The sequence below is a fragment of the Anser anser genome (genome assembly GCF_964211835.1).
Source record: "Anser anser genome assembly, chromosome: 6".
NCBI lineage: Eukaryota > Metazoa > Chordata > Aves > Anseriformes > Anatidae > Anser > Anser anser.
The window spans coordinates 36,389,243-36,416,579 of record NC_139726.1 but is presented as its reverse complement, the minus strand read 5'-3'; the positions used below and the strand labels follow the sequence as shown (position 1 = coordinate 36,416,579).

Sequence of the window (27,337 nt, the reverse complement as noted above, 5' to 3'; positions counted from 1 at the left end):
CAAATTATTTTGGTAGAACAGTGCAAACAATCCTGTTATCATTAAGCAGACTTGCAAAAACAGTTGTTCAAAATGCTCACATGCTACAATATTCCTGTGCAGAGCCTGCCTACATGATATGTGTACATCTCCTATGCAGTCTGCTTCTTTAAGCTCTTTCAGCTGTCTGTAGCCTGCTGATTTAAGTAAGAGCTGCAGACCTTAGCTTGGAGAATTTGGACTGTGTGTTTTGTGGGACTGCTCCTAGAAAGGCACATTTTGGTTTTAAGACTACCGAGAAGGTACTTGCGATGTTTGAATTTCTTCATTTTGGGGGGCTTCCCTCTGCAGGCTGACCACATTAGACACAAGAACTAACAGGGAGTTACAAAAATATGTTGTCTGTCCAGCTGAGAAAGAGGGAGGAGGAGTTGTCCACGTTAGAAATATTTGTTCAGCTGCTCATGGAGTAAGGCCAGTCAAAGTCACTGTTTACAGTATGAAGTGTGCTGCAGTCCATTTATCTCCTACAGATAACAAAACAAGATAAAGAACCCATTCTTTGGGACAGCTTTGACAAAAGTTTCAGAGGAATAAAAATAAGTTAATTGAAACTTTATGAGCACTGATATTTTTATTTGCTTGGCTGCAAAATACTTACTCCGGGTCAGCGTGTAGTGACTTGGCATTGTTCAGTCATGCCCAAAAGGAGCAAACTGTGTCACAGCCAGGGACCAAAGAAACACTGAACAGCCCCTCTGAGCTGCCAGGCTTCCTCAGTGGAGGTCTGAGCACAGGAGACTTCACCCACATGATGTTTTCTTTCAAGAGGTTGTGAACAAGCAGCCAGAGCTGCTCTGCAGAGGCCCACTGCAAATTTCGGCAGCGTAAACTCAGGATCTTAGTGGACCGAGGGGACAGCATCAGGAACAAATTGCCCTGCAACCCCAGCACACTGCGAGGCTGTTGGAACACAACCAGTTTGGAGAGAGACACACAACATAGCACTGCGGTACTATATGCCCATGGAAGGAATGTAAAAACAACAATATTAAATACTTCGACCAGGAGAAAAGTTTTATAGAAGAAAGTCTCCTAAATGTCTTCTGAAAAGTTTCTTCTCCATCTGAAATACGTAGAAAGTTTATATAGGTCAGGAAGCTTGTGCTCATTTATTTTCAAGATATAACGTTTCTCTTCCTTTTGTGCAGGATAGCAATCCTAGAAGTTGTCTTATGATAAAAAAAAGAGCTGTTTTTTTCATGCACGTTTCAAGGGCCTTTAACTTTACTGCCCTTTTACTGCCTTTACTTGCCAAGATAGCCTTTCTAGAGATTTGCAGTTGCCTGAGAAGTAGAGTCATGCTTTGGCTCTATTTTCTGCTCTCTTGTGTGCTTTAAATAGTGCCCAAACTTGGCAGATACCACCAGCCTCAGTGCTGAAACCACCGTATCTACAAAAGAATGCAATATATCTCATCACCTTTAAATCTTTCCCCTGACTGTGTCATTTGGCCTCATTTGGCCAAAAGAGGGAAGGGAGGAAACTGTGCTCCCACTGCTTCTTTTCTGTATCTTTAATTTTGTGGGACCAGGTGGACACCCAGAGGAATAGATTTTCTGAATAGAGGAATTCAGTGAACAGAGGAACCAGAGCTGAGGATGTCCAATCTTTGGATTCAAAGCAAACACAGCCTGATTAGACAATAAGAATTAGATTATTATTATTTTTTTTCCTGAAGGTGAATGCATAGGTTTGTTCCCCCTCTACAGATAATGAGTTCTTAACCGGTTTTGCTTTGCTAACTGAGACTAGGTTTTCAGTAATGAAATGGTAACTTGGCTTAACTTGCTTGGATGTTAACTTAGGGTACCAGTTAAGTTCAAGTTCAAGGCTACAAAGGAAGTTAGGTTTCATTTTATCTGTTTAGCTGAGGTAAAATCTAAATGTTTGTCTTATCTAAATGGAACAGAGCAAACAGAAGAGACAAAGGCCAATATTTGGATGTTTGGCAGAAAGCTGTGACTTCAGACTGATTTTGTATTTCTTTCTGATGTTCCATCTGCTGCCTGGTTGGCATTCCTCATTCAGATGCTGAGGACATAGGTTAGATAAGTATTAGAGCATGGAAGCAGAAGCACTAGAAGATCGTATGAATAGCCACTGCACTTTCTAGAAAGTGTAAGTACTCTTAAATGTGATAAAGAAATTGAGTTACAGATCCACATTCTCCTCCACCCTAGCCAGGCACCTCCACATTCACAGAGCCCCAAACCATGGAAGCTGCACCTGTGTCTTCAGGACAGGTGCTGATTTTGAGGTCTGTATATTTCCAATGCATCAGCTATTTGCTGAGGACAATTTTGTATTCATGGACAAATTTGACATTGGAAAAAAAGGATCTGGAGGAGCTATATTATTGATGGCACTTCATCATTATTGGTGGCTTTCACATACTAAGCTTCAGGGTGCAGACTTGACTTGCTGCCTAGTGCCAAACAAGACAACCAAGGCAGCTGCAACTTTCAATTTTTGTAGTTTACTGAACGTGTGCCCCACTACTTGAGGTCATGCTGCAGAGAGCTGCATGCAGTGCTACTACAAATTACATCAACAAGCAAATGTTATACTGAATTAATACAGACATATTCAGAGAATGATTTCTTGGTGACCATTTTGATCTTCTAATTCTCTTCCTTAAGAGGCAGAACTGTTAACAAAAGTTTGCAATTCTAATCCTCCTTAACACTTAAAAATAAAAGGATATCAGTATGTTATCCTGCTTCTTATTAGACAAATAATGAACAATTTAGTCATTATATATTGATGCTTACACAAATTGTTACTGAGTAAAGTTTGAAGGAATGAAATAAATACAAGAAGCTCACTTCAGTAGTATTGACTGCAGTTCTTACAATGTGTTTTTATTCAGCTAACTTTGCATCTATGAATAGCACTGTTTGGAAAAAAAAAAAAAGAAGAAAAAAAAAGGCCGGAACAATTTCGCAAGACCACCCAGAGGAAGTGATACAAGGCATTATTGGATGAACTCGGGGATGAGTCAGCAGTTCTTGCCTTATGTCATGCTTGGTAAAATATATCAGAAGTCCAATGCCTGTAGAAGAGCACACTGGAGAGCTCAGCTGGAAAGCTAAAGGGATATAAAATATTAAGAAAGAAGTGTAGCAGCTCACCAGGAACACATGACGGAGCACAGGCAAATAAATATCGAAGGATGAGGTTTTTTTGGTTTCACGTTATCACCTCTCTTCTAGGCATTATTGAAATCCCTGCACCCTTCAGATCTTTATCTTACTGTGTGGCAGCTCCCATCCTTCCCTGCTCCCTCACCCTAAACCATTGCTTGTCACTCTAGCAAACTGCCTCTAGACTTTCCTCCTGCTTCTGAAGTCACCTGGATTGAGGTGGCTCTGCACCACCCTAATGGTGCTGGCTGAAGGTTAATTAATACAGCTTGTTTGTGTCTTGGGCTTTGTGAGTGTGGGGGACCACAATTTCTGGGCTTGGGTAGGCTCAGTCATTTACTGTTGAAATCTAAAAAAGTAGGACCAAGAAGCAAAACATGTTTGTGAATTTCTGGAAAAAAAGTTTAACCTGTCAGGCAGAGAGACCAAGGGGAATTAGCTGATTACAGCTGTGCCAAAGAGTTTAGTCAATTCTCACAAAGTTGTGAGAAACAGGTAGCATAAGTGGAAAAGGTAATTAGGGAAGTGAAGTACCTATAACCTCCTGTGCGGTGTGGAAACTGCAGATGAGCTGTATCAGGCAGCGCTGCTAAAACAGCAAACTGACTCAGCACATCTCTTCAGCAGCCCCCGTGTGTCCAACCTACCGCAATTTGGAGTCTTGTAAAGGAAACACCCGAAACACCACCCTCTGCTTTCAGAGCAAGCTGCCCTCCATGGAGACTGGAGAGCTGGGCTGCCCACGCTTCCTGCCTGGAGAGCATTCTCTTTTCAAAGGTGGATTTTATTTGCAAGAAAAATTACATGATTGTATTTAGGTTACGGACAAAAATGCAAGAGCTGCAACTTCACACAGCTGGATTACCGCAGACATTTTATTTTCCACTGTACTAATACAAAGTGGATGAGAATGTTTCATTAAGTGATATACAGGCTCCTGAATAAAGTTTACAAGGCAAATGTTTAATGGGTAGTATATCTTTTATTCTTTTAAAAAACACCATCATGTTTTAAATGGTCAGATTTTAACTGGACAGTTACATCCTTGTCTCGTTATCAGACCTTGCACCGTTTTCCGAACACCAGCAGGGGCTCAGCAGTAGCAGGCAATGCCCCAGTGGGAGCACAGTTGGCGAGTTCAGTGCTGGTCAGCCACCGCAGAGAGGTCAAGTCGGGAGAGATATGGGAAGTGATGCTCCCAGACTGAGCAGAGAAAACTGCAGTCATTTTCCTTCCCTTCTTAAGTTTCTCCCTACACTTTCTTGGTGCCTGTCCCCTGGCAGCTCTGATGAAAGCACTACTCTGCACAACCTATCCCTCTAGCAGGGCTAAGACACCTAGGGTAAGGCCAACAGCATCCGTGCTGGCATCAGGCACCATGGGGACCAGGGGATGGAGAGAGGATGAAGCTTGTGCTGCTGGAAGTGGGGCATTGATCTGCCTTAGACAGACTTCCCGAAGGTCATGCCAGCAGCCTGCGCTGTGCCCTTTCTGCTGATAAACCTGGGACTTCAGCCCAGGGCTCCGTCATACCAGGGCAGCAGGAGTAAGGGAGGAGATCGCTAGGCTCTGAGAGAAACTCAGAGGGCAGCTCTTGTCTCTCCTTCCACCACTGGGACGCCAGGGGCAGGGAAATGCAGTCATTACAAAGCCTATTAGAGAACATAATTAACTCCAGCTGGAACTTTTGAACTCAACTTTTAAAAACCTCTCACCTCTTGTTAAGAGTATTAAGCAATCACTTTTTCTAAGGCCTCAAAGAGCACCGCTTCCTTCATATTGATTCAATGTTTAATTGACATAGATAGGCTCTTTTTTTCACTTCAATCTAAGAAATAACTTACAGGCCCTGTACCGAAAACATCAACCTCCCCAGAGGACTGACTGTAACAGAGATGAGTGATAGCTGCTACCCTTCAGTGCTCTGTGTGTGAAAAGGCAAATGCATTCGATTCTAAGGTGCCTCAAGCTCAGAAAACTCACAGGATGGTTTGAAACTCTTTTGGGGGCTTTATTTATTTATTTGTTTATTTATTTTTTTATTTATTCCTATTTAAAAACTAATGTTATGAAAGGGAGAATTAATGTAGGAAAAAATATAATCGCTATTCTTTTCCTCCCAAGGAGGCAGCAAAGGTAGGAGAGTGCTTCTTCACCTTTACTGATCAGCAGCTATTCAGCAGACATTAAACAATAGGGAACATGAGTAGCTTGTATGTGCTTTGCCAAATTAAATGCTATTTTCAGTATGACCATGAGGGAATGATTCAGCAGTTTCCTAGCCAGCAAGTCGTTCAAACCTATCCCAGAGTATTTTAAGGCTTGCTATCACGTGTTCCTTAGTTATAGTTTTCCGTTTTTACTTTATCTGTGATTATATGGTAAATCTATTAATGTATCACTCATTAGAAGTATGAGAGCACACGAAGTTATACAACATAAAGAGAGGGCTCAGCTGAATGAATACAGTTTTCACTAAAAATACTCCCACTGAACGTAATTATCTTTGGCACTCTCTGTGATACTTTAGTTCTTGTGAGAAAACTGTTTCAACCAAAGAGACCCAAAACCCACGGAAATATAACCGTGACAGGGTGAACTCATTTGTATTACACAGTACAGCTTTATGTCACTGTGTGCAGGCAGGAGGGTTAGCAACCTTCTCAAGGCTGCTAACACAGAAGAAGCAACTTGTATGTGTCTCCTGGATTGGGGTTTGATTTGCAATTACTCATTTGTATCTTTCTTGAAAATCAAAAAATACAATGATTAGAGGTCAGCAGTAAGGCTAGCAAATTGAAACGACAGAGTAAGAATGAGCATAAACATAGCTGAATCCTACCTTTTTATCTTAAAATATGGGATGTGTGTGAGAAATGCTCATGTTGTTTAACCTGCAGCCAGGTGTGTGCTACTCCATCATTGTAGGTAGGTGTCGAGGGTTCATTCTGTGTAGCAGAAATCCAGCATCGCGAGCAGTAAGCAGTGTTCTTCCTGTCGTTGCCATAAAATCATGAGTAGAACTAAAAAGGAAACAAAGCTCATGTGATGATGGGCACTTTGGCGGTTTGTAAATCCCCTTTCCTTATCCCCACAGGGAGGCCTTGCACTGTGCCCTCTCCCCATCTCGCCAGGCATCTGGTTACCTTACATGCAGGGGCAGCACTGCCATCGGCCTCCCACAGAGGAGCCTTGGTGCGGTGCCTCACTGCGGGACGCGTTTTGGCCTCCCTGCTCCAGTACCCACCTGGCCCTTAAGCTTAGGTTTCATTGTCCCCCCCTCAAATTTCAGTTAGAAAATAGGATGCAGCACATCTGATGCCCCATGTCTACCTTCTTGCTCGCACAGAGAAGAGAAAAAGCCAAAAAGCCCGTGTGAGATGCTGCCTCTGCAAGCTCCTATGGCCTACAGAGCTGCGAGGTGGCCTCGGGCCCAACAAGAGGCCATGCAGCTCCCTGCAGGAGCAGCCCCGACAGGGACTGCTCAGCAGATCTGTGGGGCAGGAAGGTTACTGGGAAAGCAGGGAGAAACTTCTAGCATCCCTGTGGCCAAACTTGCTCCTCTGGAGAAAAAAAAAGCTCATGGCATTTCCTTTGCAGGGAGGGGCAGGGAATGAGAGGTGGAAGGAATCTGACCTGAGAGCGGTGCCTGCTGAGAGAACAGAGTAATCAGCACCGTTCTCAGTGGAATTTGGTGAGAATTCACAATATCTTTGCAAATTCAGTCAGTGATCAAGAACTAAAGCGAGGTTTACAGCTAGGCAATAAAACTAGATACTGGTTCAATGACTGAACTGAGGGGGGGGGGGGGATTATTGAGGAAAGAAAAACCACAGGTCTTGCTCAGCCTCAAAAACTTGACTGCTCTTGGCAAAAACAAACAAAAGTTAGCAACGAAAGAACACACACTCCAAAATGTATTTTGGGAAAGCCGAATTATTGAGCTTTATCCAAAATGTGACTTAAAGTATTATTCTCTAAACAAAAGTAACTCTGCAAAGTAGAACATTGAAATGTTTTTAAATGTCAAACCCCAAACTTTTTTTTAAAACTCAAGAGGAAAATTTGTTTGTTTTAGTTGAAGCCGTTCAGCGATTTAATCCAAATTCACAACAAAATTTCCTTGCTGCTGTAGTCCCAGCCTATTGATTTGTATGGTTGGGGAGGGGAACGTGATGTGTGAAGATGAAATGGTAAGAAGAAGTGCCACGTGGCATCAAGGCCCCACAACAGCAACAAACCAAAGAATTAAGAAAATAAATAATCTCCTCCAAGAATTAATCAATTTCCCTCTGGCATAGGTAGCACCGGCAAAAGTGCTGTCAAGGGTTTGGGTGCTCCTGTGTTCACTCAGCTCATGTTCACATGGGCAAGATTAAACATTTTGACAGGAAAATGCAAATGTGAGGCTTCTCTTGTGAGTTTTTCTCCTGGCAATTTTTGGCAAAGCAGGGCGCTGTAGGTAGAGACTAGATAAATAAATCAATTTTTTTCAGTCATTATAAGGAAGGAAAGTTTTTATGAGAAGATATGTTAAAATAAATCTGTAGTGGCTGCATATTATAGCAAAAGCTGACCTGTAGCTACTGGTTTAACACAGCATGAATTAGTAACTCAAAATGAAAGCTTGCTTTTCACTGGATTCCCACAGAGTTTACATTGTTGTGAGCAAGTAAAGCCCAAGGAAGATATGAAAGCCTTACAGAGTGCTGGGCTCGTCAGCCTCTATGTAAGGCAAAGTTCAGCTCTCTGCTCGCCGTCGCTGAGATTCTTGGCAGGCGCAACAAAGCTTTCCTCCCACCACTGCCGGAGCCGTGCCGCAGCTGTTTTGATGAACGTCTTCCCTGTTTTAGTCTCGGAGAAGCTGTCAGAGGACGTTGAGTGTTATTACCTGTGTCTTCTGTGTGTGGGTGTGTGTGGGGAACTAAAATTGACTCTATCAGAAACTTCTGTGTTTGTTCCTTCAGAAATTACTTAAGTATTGACATTTTATAGGAAGTTCCAAACAATAATTCAAACAAATGGTTGTAATGAATGGAAATCTGTGGCAATCCAGAGCATTGGTAAAGGCGATGATTTTATAACACCTTGCACTTACCTTAGATTCTTTTAGCACAGGTGCTTGTGAGTTTCCTAGGTGGTGACAGCCTTTTCTTTCTGGTTTTTCTCCAAGTAAAGAAGTTCCTTGCCAACACATGTTGTGTTTTTTGGATGGAGATATGACTGGCTTTTACTTACTTTCATCTTATCCTTCTGTCTAAAACATCACGATGATAAAACTGCATGTGTGAGTGGCTCTGTATGCCTGGAAAACCAAACACCCTCTGATTAGGCTCCAAAATCACTCCCCCCGGAAAATACTGTTTAATGACAACAGAGAAGTCTGTATAGGACCTTCCATCCTTTAAAAGATGAAACAATATTACCTTTGCCACTCACCACCCACTTCAGATTAATAATGTTTATCTGGTAATGCTAATTATTAGAATGATGAGATATGAACACAAAAAGTTGGATGGCACAAATCTGATAAGGCTATTGACTTGAAGTATAAACCTTTATTTTTAAGTAAATTTTCACTTTAAGCTATTAGTACATGCAGCAAGCACTTTACACAAACCTGAATAGATTCCCTGTGTGGATTACAGGCTTTAGGAATGAGGAGAAGCTAAAAATACTGTCTGTCTTGCTACTGAAGTGTTATCAGAATGATGGTTACAACTGATCACAGAATAACCGTCTACTTGTCCAACTGCAGGTGTTGAGTCTGTGCTGACACGAACAGAAGTTGTACTGAAGTGGTCAGGAGATGTGTGCAGTTTCCTATAAGACAAGTTTATAACTACTAATATATATTTTCAGCTGCATTAAATCACAAGCCTGAGTTCTGATTATCAAGTCAGAAAGCAGCTATTGCACAACACGGTAACATAGCTCATTAGGTAAAAAACAATTTGTTGCTTTGAGCTAAAATAGTAATAATCCAATTGTTAGGAGTCTTGCGTATTTTGGAAGGGTCAAGTTTCTCTTTTGTTAGGCTTAACATACAAGGAATGATAGGGAGTAATTAATAGAATGATTTAAGCTTTATGAACCTAATGGCACTCCACTGCAAGTAAATATTTCTCCATTGGCCTTAGATAGTGCTCGCTGTTGATTCTGCTTCCTGAGTTAAAGAGGAGCCAGGAAAACTACAATTTAACCTGAGAGACTACAAGTGAAAAATACGCATATTAGATGTTTTCCAGAACAGCCTAGGTTCTGTTAACTGGCTGGGCGGTAGGAGTGGACACAAGAAGTAAATGCAAGCGTCTCTGCATTAACAAACACCCTGAAAGCAGCTCTCGCGGTTTGAGAACAGATTGCTGTTACTCTAACCTTCAGACCTGCTCAGCACCTTTAGGCTGACATCCTAGCTTGAGTGCGTTCCTCCCTGAGCTTCCACCTGAGTCTCGGAGCTTCTTCCATCATCTTGGTCAGAAGCTAAAGCCCCCTCCTTCCCACCCACCAGCCTGTCGTGCAGCAGCCTGGGCTTGCTGGCACCCACAGCAGCTCACAGCATCAGCAGCCTCTGGCCCCCCGAAGGGCTCGTGCCAGGCATGGCGAGATGCAGGCAGAGAAGAGCAGCTTGGCAGGAGAAAAATATTTCCCATGGGTGCCCTTGGTATTGCTATAGCAGGAGCAATATCTGCTGAGGTGCCTACAGTGGTATTCTCTAATTGTTGAACGTTTTGTCCGTTTTGTCCCATTATTTAGGCTGACAGTTTGTAGATTATGGACTAAGTGGACCAATGCAGGCCAGACCTAAATCCCATGGAAGTTGATGGGGGAAAAAAAATACTTGCACAGGTTTTAATGGGCTTTGGATCTAATGAGCAATGGACTTATGACCTAAATTCAATCTAGCAACTATTTTCAGTACACAGGCACTTAAAAGGATTAATTAAGAGATGGTTCGGAGCTCTATTCCACACCGTTACCTCCTTCCCTCCCATTTTCTGAGGAGCACTGCATCTTCAAACGAGTGCAACACAGGGCTCCATTTTTGTGCCGCAGCCCTGTCATAGCACATCTGTTACCAGAAATTTTAAAGCTGATTTTGTTTGAGAATCAACAATCTCCATTATATTTTGTGAAGCTTCAAATACTAATTTATTGACAAAGTAGTGAAAATACTTCCTTAAACAGAGATGTGGAGTACAGTAAAACATTTCTACGCACAGTACGAAGATTGGGTCAGCAATGTACAAAACACCATCTGCACCATCCCAAGTCTGTGCTTAATTTAATACAAGGAACTCCACCTCAGCCCCAGAATATATGTAACTGTCTTCCATGCTGCCACTGATATGGAAGAAATTTCATGCTGGAGAGCAGCTTAATCTGCTGGTTCAGAGGCCATGAATAGCAAGGATGCTTTAGCTGCTGAAGAGCCTACTCCAGTGCCTATTCTACATCAGGAGGGTTAACCACGACATGTGGCTGCCGACTCCAAAACATTATGTCTAAGTGAACCAGAAAATTCACGTGATGCCTCTTACCTCAGGATCACTTGTTAGAATATTTGCTGTTATTTATTTCTGCACTTAGAAAGTCGTGTGTCTCAGCACAGATACAGCAAATGTAATTATGCTGATACTTGTAACTATGGAGTTTCATTTCCTTGAAACTCTTCTCTTTCCTCTGACCTTGGAAAAGCAGAAATACATGAAGGAAGTCAAATTGTTGTCTATTGGTTATCTATGGAAAGTTGGCACATGCCTCATATGATCTTTGTTTTTGCCTTGAAAAGAGCTAATGTGCTTCTTTCGCCTTGCATATGGTCTGGAATGAACTTCTGTTGCTCCTGTTTGCAGGCTTTCAGAGTTGTTTGTTTTTCCACCCTCCTAACACAGGCTAGAAATTAAAAGAAAAAAAGATTGAAATTGAACAAATATTTTATGAGTTATATTTATAATATTAGTTTCAAGTAATTTCAGCTGCTAGGATAAGAAGGGATTTTCAAATGACATTTTAATTAGAAAGTGGTTTTGTAGTAATTTGTATTATGGTCCAACACTTATTTGTTTTGTCAGAGTGTCAGAGACACTTGCCAGAAATGTGAGGATGAGAGGCAGCAGCTGCAAAATGACTGCGCATTGCTAAGAGACGCCGAGCAGAAAGGCGTTGCAAAGATATGCAGACATTTTGAGACGTGTATGACGAAAGCTTAAATAGAGCAGGGAAAAATAAAACGGTAGGGTGTGTAAAAGTATTTATTTTGCCTGCCTATACAGCTGTGTCTAAGAACACATATTTTACATGTCACCTGCTAAAGTTAGCCAGGTGTTTCTGTATTTAGGTGAATTAAATTTGTTTTAAATTTAATTTGTTTACTACAGCATCAGAAACAATTTTATTTATTGATTTATTGGTCCCGGAAAAATCTGGGCTTCTATGAACAGTGCGAATGTGTTTCTTGACCAGGTTTTGGTGGTTCTTTCTCCTGGTGAACTACACATTCAAGGGAAGAATGAGTTATGCCACATCAACTTTTGCTATTTGGTTGACAATCTGTTGGGGAAATTGCTTCTGTGAACCTTTCTCATTACAATTTAAAGTGGTCAGTACCAAAGCCCTAATATACACACCGTGCTTAATGGTGCATCCTTTACCATGTAAAGTAATATGTATGATAGCACAAGTACCATCAAACTCTAAATGACATTTCAGAAGGGGAAATGTCTTCAAAAAAGAACCGCTAGCTGTAAATAGTCTATTTTAATACATCAAAATCTGAGTTCAGTGCATTGTGATTCCAACAAGAAGCACACAGCACTCTCTGTGATTTGCTCCTGGGAGCAATTGTGTTCATTGTGCTCATGACATGTACAAATATACACGAAATAATACTTCTGAGGTTTCACATCCTTTCATAGTGTAATCAGAAGACCCAGGAGCAGACGTCTGAGCAATGACAGGGGTACTGCGGAGTCATATGTTTCCCATGGAAATCAATCACAACTTCCCACTCTTCGCTGTCACACATCTTCAAAGCACAAAAACAGATTGTGTTTTGGGCAGGACAATTATTTGCTTCACATCAAAGTTTTTTGCAGCTCGTAATTCAAAATAGGTTTCAAAGGAGTAAAACTACTGCAGGTCTGTATAATGCACGGGTGTCTTTTCCGCCTCTAGTACACTTTCTATTGATAGATCTCAGTCTCCTTTGCAAACATTGATTAAGCTGCCTGCCAGAAAGAAAATGTGGTTACTGTTTCAGAATAAGGGCCACTGCTAATTATTGCTATAACCCTTCAGCTTGTGCAAAGAATTATAAAAATAGTCATCCCCATACCTTACCTGTTGTGCAATTGCAGTGTGATACCTCTCCAGGTACTGCAGTCTCGAGTATCTGAGTGGTCTAGGCCTATGTATTGGGATTTTGTCTTTCAGGATCGTGCCCTGTTGCTGCCTTGATTTGTCGTAGGGGCAAAAGTTTAATAAAATAAAAATAGGCTCTTTGTCCTATGCTTAATGGATTAAATTGCTATCTGAAACCTGTAGTTAAACGTCATACATAACAATACAAAAAAAAAATTACTGGAAAAAGGAATTATAAAAGGGATTACTCATCCTATAAAAATCTCTATGCTGTGCATATTCTGCTGTAAGAGTCTATTGATAGAGATGCTCTTTGGGCATAGACAACCTTCCATGATTATCTTGACTTTTTGACCCAGGTATTAAGCAATCCATTTCATCCTTGACACAGGAGTTCAGCGTTCACTAATAAAAAATGTGGACAATGCTATTACTCCCTTAGTGCTGGCTGAATGGCAGAGCAGCCCAGGGCCTTGTGGCCGCTCTGTTTCCCCGAGCATGGAGCTCGGCGCTGGGGTGGTGGGGCCACCCTGGGCCGGGGGAATATTGGTCCTCTTGGTCTTCCCTGTGAAAAATGCTGCTTCTGCAGGCTGTTTGCAGAAAGCCAGTTGTGAACGTTTGCTTTTGAAATTCACACTCAGTCCAAAACTTGTGTGAGCTGAATGTTGTTTCTGTTTCCTGAGGTTAAAATAGGACTTTTGTTTTGTGACGCATTCACACTAGGCTAGCCGCTCAAGCTCTTACTTTGTAGTTCTCTCCAGAAGCTTTGTGCCCCCACAGAGAGGTGAGTGAGGTGTTTTTTCAGCATTATATTTACCTCTAGAAATCATTGAATCTCCATTCTAACCCGTTACTAAAAAGCTCTTTAGACTTGAAATTTTTGAAATGGGGACAGAAAAAACTCCTGGTTTGGTTCAAGAACAAACTAAAACAAATATTGTTTTCTCTTGTACCAGCCTTCCTTGTGGAAAGGAGCAGAGATAGCAGCACTATTTTGCTTTCCAGGCAGCTACACTGGTAGCAGCAACAGCAGAGACAGATGGCACTGGAGATAAATAACCTTGTCCTCCTGACTGCTGTGCCCAGAGGCCCCCAGCCCAGACATCCATCTCAAGCAGAATCCATGCAGGAGGAACAACTACATTTATCTCCTTAGCTGCATGTTACATGGTGCCATTAAGACCTCTATTTTGTATTTTACTTTAAACCTCTGTGCTTTCCTTTTCTAATTACAAACCCCCACGTTCCTCATCAAGATGCATCCCCTTCTGGGCCAGCCCAGGAGAGGAGTCTTGGAAAGAGAAATAAAGAGGAGTCCAGTTCTGACACTGTGCTTTCTTCTTATCTCTCTGGTTGCCCTTAGCCATCCCTGCCAGCTTTCAGACTGACTTGTTTGTTCAGGCTGCCAGACTTGCTGGAGTCAAAGCCAAGGGGAATTTTTCTTTTTCCACAATGTGTTTTCTGTGGGGTGGCTGTGCAGGGGAGCTGCTTCCATCCCCAGCCATATGAAACGCATGTCATCTCATGAAGGAAGTCAGCTCTCAGGAAGAACAGGAAGGAAATACTTTTCCTGTTTCATATTAGCTCCAAAGACTTGTGAGCTACCTTTGTGATTAATCCAACCGAGCTGCAGTTTGTTGGTACGAAAAAAGATGTGTATGTTGCTAATCTTTGAATGCCTTTCCTCTTTGGAATTTGAACATGGAATAAAATCTTTGGCGTAGGTATATTTTTATTAGGAAAAATTGTGTATTTTTCCTCCAGTCATGTAGTTGGCCGTAGATCAAAAATTGAAGATAAAAGCACTCGGGGTGAGAGGCATACTTCAAGCTTTCTCCATCTCAGCTATTTAAAAGTTCTTTTCTAAAAATACATTTTAGCTAGACTGAAAGCTGCACTTTGAGACAGCCTAAAAGGTGCTTCAGCTGGATGAGCCGACCCGTGGCAAGGTATGCTTTGTGGGAAGTCAATGGTTAAGGACTGCTTTGCTTCTTGTTTTCAGCCTTCCTGTGGCCCTGGAGGTCCTTGTGGGAACATATTCCAGTGGAACCGCAACCACAGCTCCCTTACTTTATCTCCTGGGTGGTTCATTCTTTGGCAGGATACTTAAAATAAATACATGACGTGAAAAGTTAAAGGAAAAGCTGAAAAACATTAAAAACTGTAAGTAATGAGAGCTACAATGAAGACAGTGCATTACTTAAGAGTTTTTTTTTTTCTTTTTTTTTTTTTTTTGTGGTTGGTCAGACTGGCCTTTCTCTGCACAACTGGGGGGACAGCTAAGCATGAAAGAGTCCCCTTTGTAAACTCTAGAAGCCACAGCAGATTTGCTCCATCAGCTTTCTCATCGGTTTAGGTGCTGGGAGCAGGAGAGAAGTGCCATGACTTGTTAGTGGTTCAATGAGCAGACATGTCTGAAGTAACACTAAAGGAACACAAATGACCCTTAAGTCATATGATTTTGATCTGGGGAACGTGCTTTTGGGATTAAAGCAAAGTTTGACATGTTTTTCAGCTTTGATTTACCAAAAGTCAAAATATGTCACATGACAAAATACGAATTTAAAAAACGTGTACAAAATTAAAAACTGCAAAATATTAAACCAGACTCATGACTAAACTGCTTCAGTGGACTGCCCACACCAGTGTTATCAGTCCCACATGAGATCAGCATTCTTGGTGGTGTAAACAGTTGTGGGTCACGCTTTAGCTTTAATCTTTGAGGCCTACCAGGCCTCAATACTGTCTCATTTCACATGATAATTTGGATCTGGGACTATCTGGATATTTTATGAGTTTGTCATCATAAACTGGGATTGCTTTAGTTTCTCTGGAAATGAAAGTGAATAAAAATATTTATTGAAACATCACCAGTGTATTTGGAGGCCTTGCTGCTCTTTTTAATACAGGCAAATCCAACAGGGTAAGTAGCGAAGGTTTCTGTCACCCAGTGCAAGGTGCGTCTTTCATTACACATATCCCTAACCTTTTACATCAATATTGAACAACTCTTTCCCCCATATTCCGTAAAAGTCTGTATTTTTTAAAGCTTTTCAACAGTATGATGTATGAAAGGAGTTCCTCAGTGGGATTTTTAACTTTCCAGCATAGAAGCCTCAAATTGTGCAGTACGCACAATTCCACAAGTTGTTTGACTGCTGAAATACTGTCTGGTGACATGTTGTGCTACCTTCCCGAAGCAAGCAGAAAGGAAATAACAAACCACATATAATTTCTGTGCCATGGAAAAAGAATCCTCATCCTTTCGGTGACAACCTCACAGTTGTACTTGTGGGTGCCTGACCTCGCTTTTGGGCACGAGCCTTCTCTTAGTTAAATGTTCTGAGTTTCCCCCTTACAGGTCTTAGCTCTAGACAAGGAACTACAGCTGCAGATACCTGCTTGTGCAGAGCAAGTGTACTTGATGAAGTGGGCACTGGCCACAGACCGTGCAGCCCAGGGATGCGAGGTGGTCTCTGTCTTTCATGACTAGGGTAACGGGCTTTAGGTGCAACCACGTCATGATATATTCCATATGAATAGAGATAGAGGGGTAGATTTATAATGGAAGATGTGGGAAAGTGTCTGTAGGTATGCACTGTTATTTCAAAGCTGTGAAGTCTCTTAAGCCATGCAACCTTAGGAAATACAATGTACAAACATAATTACATGCCTGATTACCTTGAATTGTTCTTATAGACTATAGGCCTGAAGCTAGAAAATTATGCATATATTTGTTCAGGTGAGACTTCTGTTCAGCAAAAGGGTACTATCTGCCCAACTTTTCCATGTGATTGACCTCTTGGGCTTCAACGGGATTGTTTGTAACCTTAAACATGGATATATGCTCAAGTAACTGAATTGCTGTCCAAGTAAGCTCTTTTTTCTCTCCTACGTCCAAGGCTTGATGTGCAGGATTTATTTATTTAGTGTGCTAAACTACCACCACTGAAAGCAAAATTTGATTAGAATTTCTTTTAATCCTTTTTAATAACAGTATCTGCTCCAGGGTTTTAGAAAAAAATAAACAAATTGTAAATGTTCTGTGTATATCATCTGGTTCTGATTGCCGACTTCATTTTTTTTTTCTAAATAGCAATGGAACCAATTCAGCAAATACAGGAACAGTCCAGAAACATGGTATTGATTAATGAGAGATGTTTTGGAGTTGCCTGCTGTATAGCTCAGCGCATTCTGTGTGTGTTTGTGTATTTCAGAGAGAGCCCCTGATTTCCCTCGTTAGCACAACGCTGGGAGTTGATATTGCTTACACTATAGACAAGGGAAAACACTGCAAGGGAATAGATTCTTTGCTAAGGAGCAGTGCCCTGTACTGTGTTGACAGAGTGTTTGAAGGATCCCGTTTCATTAATTACAATTTCCATAGAAGAAATTCAGAAATGAGTGTCTCAAGTATTGTGGGAATATAAATTAATTTGAAATATGAAAAATAATGTAAATCAATAGAAGAGTGTTTCCTAGTAACTTCGGGTTAAGATGTTCAGAAAATTAGATGAATTAAAAAACAAATAGCCCCAAATGTCACATTTCCTCTTTTTAAATGACCAATTGCTTTCAAAAGTGCAACCATGTATGCTATTGAAAGAGTTTAAGGGAAGAAGAGATTGGTAAAATCAGTCTGAGCAGTGATACCTGATCTCCCAAGAATGACACTTGATAAAGGATATGGTATGAAATTCTTGTCTTATTCTATGGCATTCTATGCCATATTACCATTAATATGTCAAATCCCTTTAAAGATCTGTTATTCAGGTTTGGAATGTGCTCTTCCTTTCCTTTAATCTTATCACTTTCTAAAGTGGAGCACAGCCATAGGACAATACATCAATAACAGATGCTGTGTTTCTTTCCCATGTGCTCCCGACAGTATCTGCGCACCTTCTCTAAGCTGTTGGTTAGGACTTAGCATGTTTCTCTAAAGGGAATATGCTGTAAATACTAATATCTGCTCATATATGTATTGGACATATTGGTGGATTTGTAGAAGAAGTAATGGCCCAAGCCAGACACAGCTGCCAGGTTATTTCTATAATAATTTTTCCTCTCTTTTCTCTTGAAAGAGCAAAAGCGTCACTGAACTGTGTCAGCTGGGAACTTAGGCTGAAGGTAGACTTAATGCCAAGAACATTTTTCAAAGTATTCAACTTGCCTTCCATCTTTTCAGTCCGTTATAGTCAGATTTACAAGTGTGGCGCACCAAGTACTTCCTTCCCCTCCTTGTTTCCAGACCATTTTAATAAAGGCTATCACATACATGATTAAAGTAGTTAAATTCTAATAGTCTACAAATATTTGAAGGATGCTATGAACCTTCTGAACTATTTTTGAGGTTACTCATTACTTTAATCAATTAATGTTTGTTTAAATGCAAACACAGCTGTTTCATATGTTTGTTTGTTTTCTGTTCCTTTCACGAGGGACTCATGAGATGAGCAAACAAAACACATTGGGTTGAAAAACCTTATTTCTTCAAAGCCCGTAATCCCAAATGACAAATATCCTTGCTCTCCAAATTGCAGAGGGGGGGAGAATTGTTATTTTCTGTTGCCTTTTGGTTTGTAATTTACCCTAAAAGCCATAAATACGAATAAAACTGAGCTTCCAGTTATTGCTTTTAAGATGGAGCTTGTTTCCATCAGTGAGATACCAAAATGCACAGATCTTTTTTCCCCTGAAGAACTTTTATGCTTCTCTCCATCACTTATGCTTTCCTACAGGGCACTTCAGCATTTACCATTTGCTCAAGTTTTTTCCAAAAAATTCGAAAAACCTCATTTTTCTCTCTTTAAATATATATTTCCTTCATTTTATGCTAATTTTTCTTTATGAGCATCAAACGTTTAACCTTCTTGATAGTTTGAGCTAGTAGTAAATACAGGATTAGGAGACTTGCACGGAGGGCTGGTTCACATCTCTTTCTTTGCAGTGTGATCTCATTAATGAATAGTCAAATTGAATTTGGAAAATGAACACAGGATTAAAAAAAGGTTGCTTTGTAACTCTCATTCTACTTAAAAATAATTAATGTTGACTGGATTTCATTAAAAAAAGTAGTTTTAAATTTATTATTTTCAATTGCATGTTTACTGTGAAATTCTTTACTCTTTTAATTTCTTGAGAGGAAATAATACCTAAAGATTCCGAGTTCGTTTCTGTGGAACCCTGCTGATTTCATTCTTAATAAATTCTATAGATCTGAGCCTACAACTGTTACGAAACTTAAAAGAAAATGACAATTAAGGTGATTATTTCAGTAACGTGTTAAGAAAATTCACCTAATCCCTATTGTTAAGTGGACAGAATTTTTTCCTCTGAAGGAAAAAAAATAGAACAAATGCCTCATTAAAAGATTTGTTTTCTGTGGTCTGTCAAGCTGCTTTTATTTTAAACTTTATTTAGATCAGTGCTATGTTTGCATTAGTCTAGATGTGGTTTCTTAGTAGCTCTTGGATCTTAATTAAAAAAGATGTCCAAAGCTCCTGTGTGGGTTTGGTTCCGTAATGGAAGTAGCCCACTTCCCTGGCTCAGTTCTGTCTCCTTGTTAAAGACCTCTTAGCACATTAAACAGGGCGCAAGGACTTGATCCACATTTCTTGATGGCTATCTGGCACCAAGCACTTGTGAACGCTTTATGTCTACAGCATTTTGTTTGATCAGCAGATACTTGTGAATGGGAAAAGTTTGCAGGCTTTGGAAACAACAGAAGTTCACTATTCCTGCTGGCGCTTTGCTTGTGCAAGAGCAGATTGCTCTTTAATTACAGGTACTACAGATGCGATGGCCAAAGCTTGATTCCAAGTAGACGTAAAAGAAAATCAGTTGGAGGATTATAGACCCAATAGTTGTGTCCTATAAATGTACTGAGGTATCATACATTTCCTCCGGGAAGGGTGCGCTTTCTCTGGGAGCATCACCTGTCCAGTTATTTTCATCTGTTTTTTCCTCCCCACAGTCCAGCCCCCCTCATCTGGTTGTTTCCTACTGTGTGACCTGCCGTGTTGTGCCCTAGGAGGAACTTTGCCGTGGGGGGTATGTCCCCTGCAAACATATTCGCTGTAACAAGCTCCTTGTAAAGGTTTTCGGTCATCTCTGATTGAACATCTTGCTGCTCATGTGCGCATAGGTCAGTGGGGTCTTGAAGAGGGATTCTGGTCCCCGTGCATTAGCGTAAGATCGCCCCGGTACTGCAGGTGGTCCAGTACGTGCGTGCAGGGCAGGAAGGCACAACAGCCACCGCTCCAACTTGGCATGACTGGCTAGTAGAGAGTTACACAAAAGGAGAGAAAATTGATTTCTAGGTTGGTTCCATTCAAAAAAAAGAAACTTCCTGCAATTTCTCTGTGTGCGTCTCCCTCTTCTCCCCTCCCCTTCCAAATAACTTTTGAACCCTTTGGTCAGTTTTAACCCTGTTTGATCGAGAGGTTGCACTACTGCATGCTCATTGGGATGAGCAGCTGGTAAGAGGAGAGAGTTGACATGAGCGTCCCACTGGAGAGAAGCCTGTGGTGTGGAACCAGAGAATTCGTACGGAGGAGAGATGTGACTGCTCCAGGTAGATGAAAAGTAGCTGCTGGAGACCGAGCTTAGAGAGCCCGAAGCCACAAAACCGTGGGAAAATTAGCAACACTGTGCTGTGCACAAAACTTCTTTCTTTTTCCTAAAGCTTTTAGGCATGTTTCCTTCCCTTTTTTGTCAGTTCCCCTTTGCTGCTCCTTCTCTTGCTGACACTACTCTTGCAACGAGCTGTGAGTCTCTGCAGGTTCATTCTTGCTTGACTAACAAAGGGATAAGCACATAAGCTGCGTAAAATATGTCTTTGCATGTTGGATTTCTGCATTGTACATCACGCAGTTGTATGTAGTCTGAACAACTGCTTGAGCTTCTGAATATATATAGATTTTCTTGCAAATAAGCAGCTCTCTTTTTGAATTGTTCATATGCAAACTGGCAACAATGTATACGTCAAGGTCTGAAGGGTGGCTGTGTTATATATATAGTGTAGATATCTTTGCAGCGTTGCTGCCAGGTCTACTGGTTTTTTTGCCTTAACTACACAAATGGCTTGAGTTAGAGCTGAGAAGGGCCACAGAAAGCCTCCAGCATTTGTATTTCCTAACCCATCTTTATTTGTTTTGTAAGTAATTCTACTTACAATGCATTATTCAAGTTTGAAATGTTTTTGGAACATTCTTCGCTGGTTAAATGGAAATCTTGTATTTATTGCTTCCAGGTGATTTTCAGTGATGTGTGTTTGGGGTGGTTTTCTGGCTTCTTCTAAACCGGCTGATTTAGAAGCGGTTTTTTATTTTGCAAGTGATGTGAGTTTTTCTTTCCATTTAATCCTTGAGATCAGCTAGTGGATTTCACATAGAAAAAGGAAGATCAACTGCCACTGTATCCCCAGCCTCCTCACAGAATTTGCCATCCAGAAATAACACACCATACTGACTGACTGACGAAGCACTATGGAAATTTTCCTTTCCTACCATATGTGATAGTTCTCAGAAATCCCGCTTTCCTTTCCACCATGGCAAGTGAAAGAGGGCTCTTCTCAATATGGGGTATTTCAGCTTTTAAATAGCCTCTTTGTACTAGCAGCATATTTTATATTTGGTTATGCTTGTAGTACTTTGCTTTCTATGATTTTGAAGTGGGATGAGAAGTAGAGCAACCTGCAGTCTGTCAGTTCATGTGAAAAATAAGGAGAAAAGACCAAAGGTGGGCAATTTGGGGCTTGCACATCCTAGCCTTTACTGTCTTGATTGCAACAGAGCACTTGCTGCTGATCTGTCACACGGACGACAGAAGGTGACAAACCCATTCTTCTTCTAAGACAGGTCTCTGGTCTTTTAATTGTCTTTCATACTGGGAAGGCCTACTTAACGTAACTGTAATGAACCCCCTGAACTTACAGATACATGATTTTCAAAGAGGAAGAGGATTGTGACAGATTTTTGTCCTGTCCCCCATATTTCTTCCTTACAAGAACCAGAACTCAAAGCAAGAGAAGCCAAGAGGATAGGGAAGCTCTAAGCACAGCCAAAACTTAACCTGAACAAAACCTTTCAATGCAGAAACTTTCTACCTTGGGGAAATTGCATGTTGCCTTTGAATGACAAACTGCAAGAATGCCAAATTACATTAGTATTATTGCTGTTATTTGTGAAGTAGGTAGCCATAAATGAAAGAGATGACATCTCAGATAATGCTGGGAGTTTTGTTTGTTTGTTGGCTTGTTCTGCTGGCTTGGGGAAGAAATGAAAACTCCTTTGGTCACTAAAGGACATGAAAGAGCCAAGATAGCTGAAGCTTTGATCACAGTATCAAATCAGGAAATATAATAAACTAAGTAACATTGCAAACAAACACAAGTTTGAGGCATCAATAACAGAAACCGATAGCCCGTTTTATGGCTGAGATAATCCAGAGTCTGTGTTATTTTTAAATCATGGAGTTATAAGTGTAAGGAAGTCATTTTGAAAAACAGGCCAAAAATTCTTACTTTTCTGGGTAGTACCTTCTTTCTTGAAACCTATTCTTTTTCCCTGCTCTCATGAAGAAATTTGTTGAGTTTATGGCTGCAGCGTCTGTTCTTGAAAGATAAGGCTAATTCTTAGCAACACAGACGTATCCGTGTGGGTTGACAGAAGATGAAGGTCCCAGCTCCAATAACAACATTCATTACATGTTTTAAAAATCATAATTATTTAACTGATTTTGTTTTAGAAACTTAGATTCCCTCTCAGCAGTTCAATGCTGTGACAGTATCAAGCTAAAAGCATTCGCTTTGAACTACAAGCTGCTGCTCTATTTGTATTTGTGTATTTTCCCCATCAGTACAGGCGAGGAAGAAGAGGGTGCGAGGGGCAAGTGGCCTTGCTGCTGTGGGGGAGAGGTGCCTCCAGTATCCATCCAAACAAAGGGCTCAGGAATGCTCTAGGTGTAGGGGGGGCTCCTGTAGCACAAGGGACAGGCTCTGTGACTGCGTGAGAAAAGAGTGGGATTTTGGATGTTGAGCATAAAGCATCATCTCCCGTGCATACAAAAAGCTTCTGAAAAAAAAGCCCTCCAGTGTTCTCAGTGCAACTTGGCTGCAGTTTGATGACCATCTTCAACTATTTATTTGTGCCTTATCGGGCTTAGTTCGAAGCCAGACTATTTCCCCCAGTCTAGCTCACTGCAAGGGCAATGAAAGCTTGTGCTGGCACAAGGCTGATAGTGATTCAGGAGCAGAAATGAGCAGAGGTTAGCTAAAAGGTGGGAATGCTTCTTTCCAGTGCAGCTGCTTGTGTGTTTAAAGCATTTAAGAGACCTGTAACCCTCGAAAGTGCTGATCCACACATTTCCAGAGCTCTGTGGTAACTCTTCCTTACACCCACACTATTATTTACCTAAAGGGCTTCATTCTGTACGTTACACAGAACTTTTTCTTAACATAAGTAGCTTGGACTACATCCACTTTAAAACCAATCATGCCACTAGGAACACAGTTCATAGCAGCATTTTAAGATTTAGTATTTGCTGTGGGTTATACATTTTTGTGCCCGTGGAGTACAAAGCCAAAGGGTGCTTTTCAATGACTTCTGAAGAGTCAGGATTTCAGGCTGAATTGTTTTACAGTAACAGAAGTTTCATCACAATTTCTGCCATCTCGTAATGATTTCATGTTGTGATGATCCTGTCATAACAAGTTCTCTCCTTCATGTGCTAGGTTAATAAAGTTTAAGTCCTGAGCTGTTCAGAGTATTATTTAAATGTCTTTTGCAACCTTAGAGGTGAGTGACCCTGCTGTCCTGGCTAAATTCCAGTTTACATAATTATAATCTACTACTTAACTCCCCAAAGAAGTGCTGTGCAGAGGCCAAAACTAATGCCAGGACCGTTTGATCCGAACTGGTGTATGCACAGAGTGCGGTGCCCTGCTGAGATTTGGGATCTATCTGGCTCAAGCAAACACTATTTGCTGTGTAATATCACAGCGTTAGGTGAGGTATAAGCTGGTTTCTTTGCTTCCACCTTTAGCAACTGTGGCAGATACTAAAGGTGATCAACAATAACTACAAGCCAGAAGAAAGAAAGAACAGCTTTAAAAACTGTCCAGATCAATTTGTCAGTATTAGGTGACCCTGACAAAAAATTACCCTTGAATTTATAGTAAATTAGTCAGAACAACATTTGACCTGTAAACATTACCCCAAAGACCGTCCAGAGGATCATTCTGACTCTAAGAGCATAGATGAAAACAAAAATGAAAGGTTGAGGAGCTGATTTTTTTGTTTGTTTAAAGGAAACTGAGCAGGTTATTACCAGAGAAGTTCACAACAAATGTGAAAGAAAAAAAAAAAAAGAGTTGTAGCAAAGAAACCTTACTTTCATTAGGGGAAAAAAAAGTCATCAGAATAGATAAGCATTGAACAGATTACATAGGTTGTAGAGTGACTTTTATGAGAGGATTACAAAATAAGACAAACATCTGTCAGGAATAAGAATATATCTCAGTTATTGTGCTTCAGGGCAGGAGGGTGAACTCGAAGACCTATTGCAGTCCCTCTGAGTTATATTTCAAGTTGTGCTGCTGTTATTCTCTGCTGATTCTAATTCTGGCTGCGGCCACATGCTTTAGCAGACTGGGATTTGGCAGATGGAGGCATCTGCCACGGTCAAATAGCAGGAAGACCATTAGGCAGAAAAACATGCAGGAGACAAAGATCTAGGTGATACTAAAACACCCTCATAAAAATGGCATTTTTTTTCCTCCCGTTCTTAAAGAACTAAAAAAATATTGTAACCACTGTTTAGCTCTTTCTACTAGCCTGAGTGACCGGTCCTGAACCACCCTCACAGGGCACCAAGTACAATTGGCCGTTAGTAAATGTGGAGAACCTTCATGTCCACTGAGATACAGAAGGCTTTAGAAAAAGCAAAGCTAAACTAACCAAAAACCCTGGAGGAACAGCAGAAAACAACTGTTTTAAAAATAAAACATTCCAAAACATTTGGAGCAAATCAGAGACTGGAGTTCCAGCCCTCCCTCCAAATTCTTTGTTGTAATTGCAGTATCTTTCAAAAAATGTTTTCAAAAAGGTTGGTCAGAATCTAACTACTAAATGCAGTAAAACTCTTAACAGAAATGTTTTTCCTGCTCGAGTAGAAGAAACATATACACAGAAGCACAAAGTGAGGACTCTGTTATCCCAGTACAAGCAATATAAGTGTGCAGAAACCCCAAACTTACGCAGGACAAAGGTTAGAAACGTAACTGTAATTGCGATGTATTTTCTTGATGAAGATTCCTCATACACTGCTCCATTACCCTAACACAAAACTAAATTGCATGGAAGTTGTCTCTTGTTCATAACCAGCTACTTTCCAGTAAAGCACTTTGCTTTCACAAGAACGCGTTAACTTTCGGAAAAGAAAATGAACACTAACAAATAGTGAGATTTCCTTCTTACCTTTAAAGTTGTACTTGTGTTGCAGGCTTTGATGCAGCAAGCATTTTTGAAACAATGTGAGATCTATCTACTCAACTTGCACTTGTTTTTCTCCAGGGCTGAAGTCTGATTTTATTTAAGAAAAAGACAAAAACCTTTAAGTGTGTCTTTCCTAGTATAGTGCACATTTTGAAAAGGGAAAAAATGTGTACTAATGTTCTTTATTTGTTACTTTTAAAATCCTCTGAGCTTTCAAAAACCTGTTATTTGTCACTTACAATCTGAACATATTTTTCCTATTTGTTCTGCTGAAACATTTAATTTAGGGGAAAATCCATTGGGTCCAAGGTTCTGAAAAAGCAATACCATCAGCTGTAGATCTGTAAATGAAATGGACAGAAATAAAAATTGTGTAATGTTTGGGGAACTGAGATTTTTATTTGTGGGTATGTATACCTGAAGGTTATACAAACAGCTAGTATAATAAGGGAGAAAAACACAAACACAGAAAACTGGCCTTAGCTATGCTGTGTATAACAGCATTGTTGTGTTTCTCTTCTCTCCCTGCAAGTTTGTAAAATAATAAAAAAAAAAAGTGAACCTTCAGGCAAACAACTTGAAAAAATTGATATATTTTAAGATGTGCTATTTCTCTGCTATACCAAAGCCTATAAACAAACTGAAATGCCTAAAATATGATTTTTCCTTAGTATTAAAATCGGTAGCAATATTAGTCTCAAAGTAATTTACGACAGAAGAAAATACTTTGTCTGTTGTCCCTCACAGTCATAAGTAATAAATAACCTCAAGAGCTATGGTATGTAACTTTGTTGTATGAGGAACTGCAGAAGCCCTTTGCTGCCAAGTAACGAAGTCAGCCCCAGACGATTTAGCCTGAAACTGTAACAAGTGACATTTTTCACATCAGTCTAACAAGAAATAAATATAAAGTGTGTTAGGCACGATTGGACACTTTGTGCAAGTTCCAGGCAAGACATTCTCAATAATGTGCTTTATGCAAGGCTGTATCTATTTAAGTATGTTTATTCCCCACCTTCATCTGTTTTGACATCCATCTGACCATAAAGTTCTGGAGTAAAAAGTGTACTATTTTTCCACTTTTCCATACTAATGGATTTTAAACTAATTTTGACATAGATTCAGCCAATACTCATATTTAGTGGTAGCCTTAATTGTTTTCAGTACAGTGGATGTTTACAAGTGATTATCATAGAGTATGTGCTTTCATCTCCAATACTTGGAAATGAATGCAGTGTCCATAGTGAAGGGGGTGGTTGTTTGCTAGAGGTTACTGCATGGACAGAGGTGCATAAGGCTTCTCCTTTCTGCAATCTTCTCTGTTACAACTGTACATAGAGGTCATACGGTCTTGCTAATACCTCTGTCCTCAGCTGTCACAGGACAAACTCAGGACATCAGAAATCAGCAAGCAGTATTTATCAAGGCTCAGGGAACAGTCATGTTTGTACACCACAGGTGACAGCCAGAGGAATTGTCAGTGGTTGTGATGGGGCAGGTTCTGATCTGACTTTTAATCTGTGAACTGCTTCATGAGGAGGTCACTGACAGTTGGTCAGCATTGTAAACAAACAGCTGCATTTGTGTTCAAAGTGAAAAAAAGTTTTTCAAGCCATGTATGCGTGGAAGAGAGCTTTTTTTCTCCTGAAGAGCACTTGTGCCCTCCAAAAACCAAAACAAAAAAGAAACCCGCCTTTCAATATAGGGTATTAGAAAAGATAAAGTGGGTTCTAGCTTGTTCCAAGGCAGTACCAAAGTAGGGAGAGCATGATTTTCACTGATAAAGAATATTTAAAGTATCATACCTGTTTCCCGTATTTTTAACCTAAATAGTTTTAGCAGAATATTGTTTCTCCAGAACTCTGACCAATGCAACCTCCATCAGCTTGCCTTTATATTACATGACAGGATACTGTTTCTATGCTTAGCCCTCCACTTGTCTTTCTCACAGCTGTCTGTTATGTGTACAGTAAGCTGTCAGAAAGGAGATGTGTATCCCAGTGAAGTTATGCAGTGTTCTTGATAAATGGGAATGTAAAGGTTTCATTATGACCTAATGAATTTTAGGCATAGTGCACTTAGAGTCTCTGTACTGTACAAATACCAGCAAACACACTAAGACCAAAGAATAGGAGGTAGCTATATTCCAGAACCAGACATATTAAACCACCCGTCATCCATGTCAGATGAAGGAATTTCTGAGGAGGAGGCTTGTTACTTACCTGTATACAGCATGACTGATTTCCCTACAAGATCCTGAATTCTTGAATTAAGTACTTTACGAACTGAAGCTGT

General features: G+C 40.5%; 1 long non-coding RNA gene across 1 annotated transcript in view; it reads left to right on the top strand.

Annotated features, from left to right (window-relative positions):
- LOC310902068 overlaps positions 1-27,337 on the top strand; it is a 146,226-nt gene that overhangs the window by 50,492 nt on the left and 68,397 nt on the right. The window lies entirely within an intron of this gene.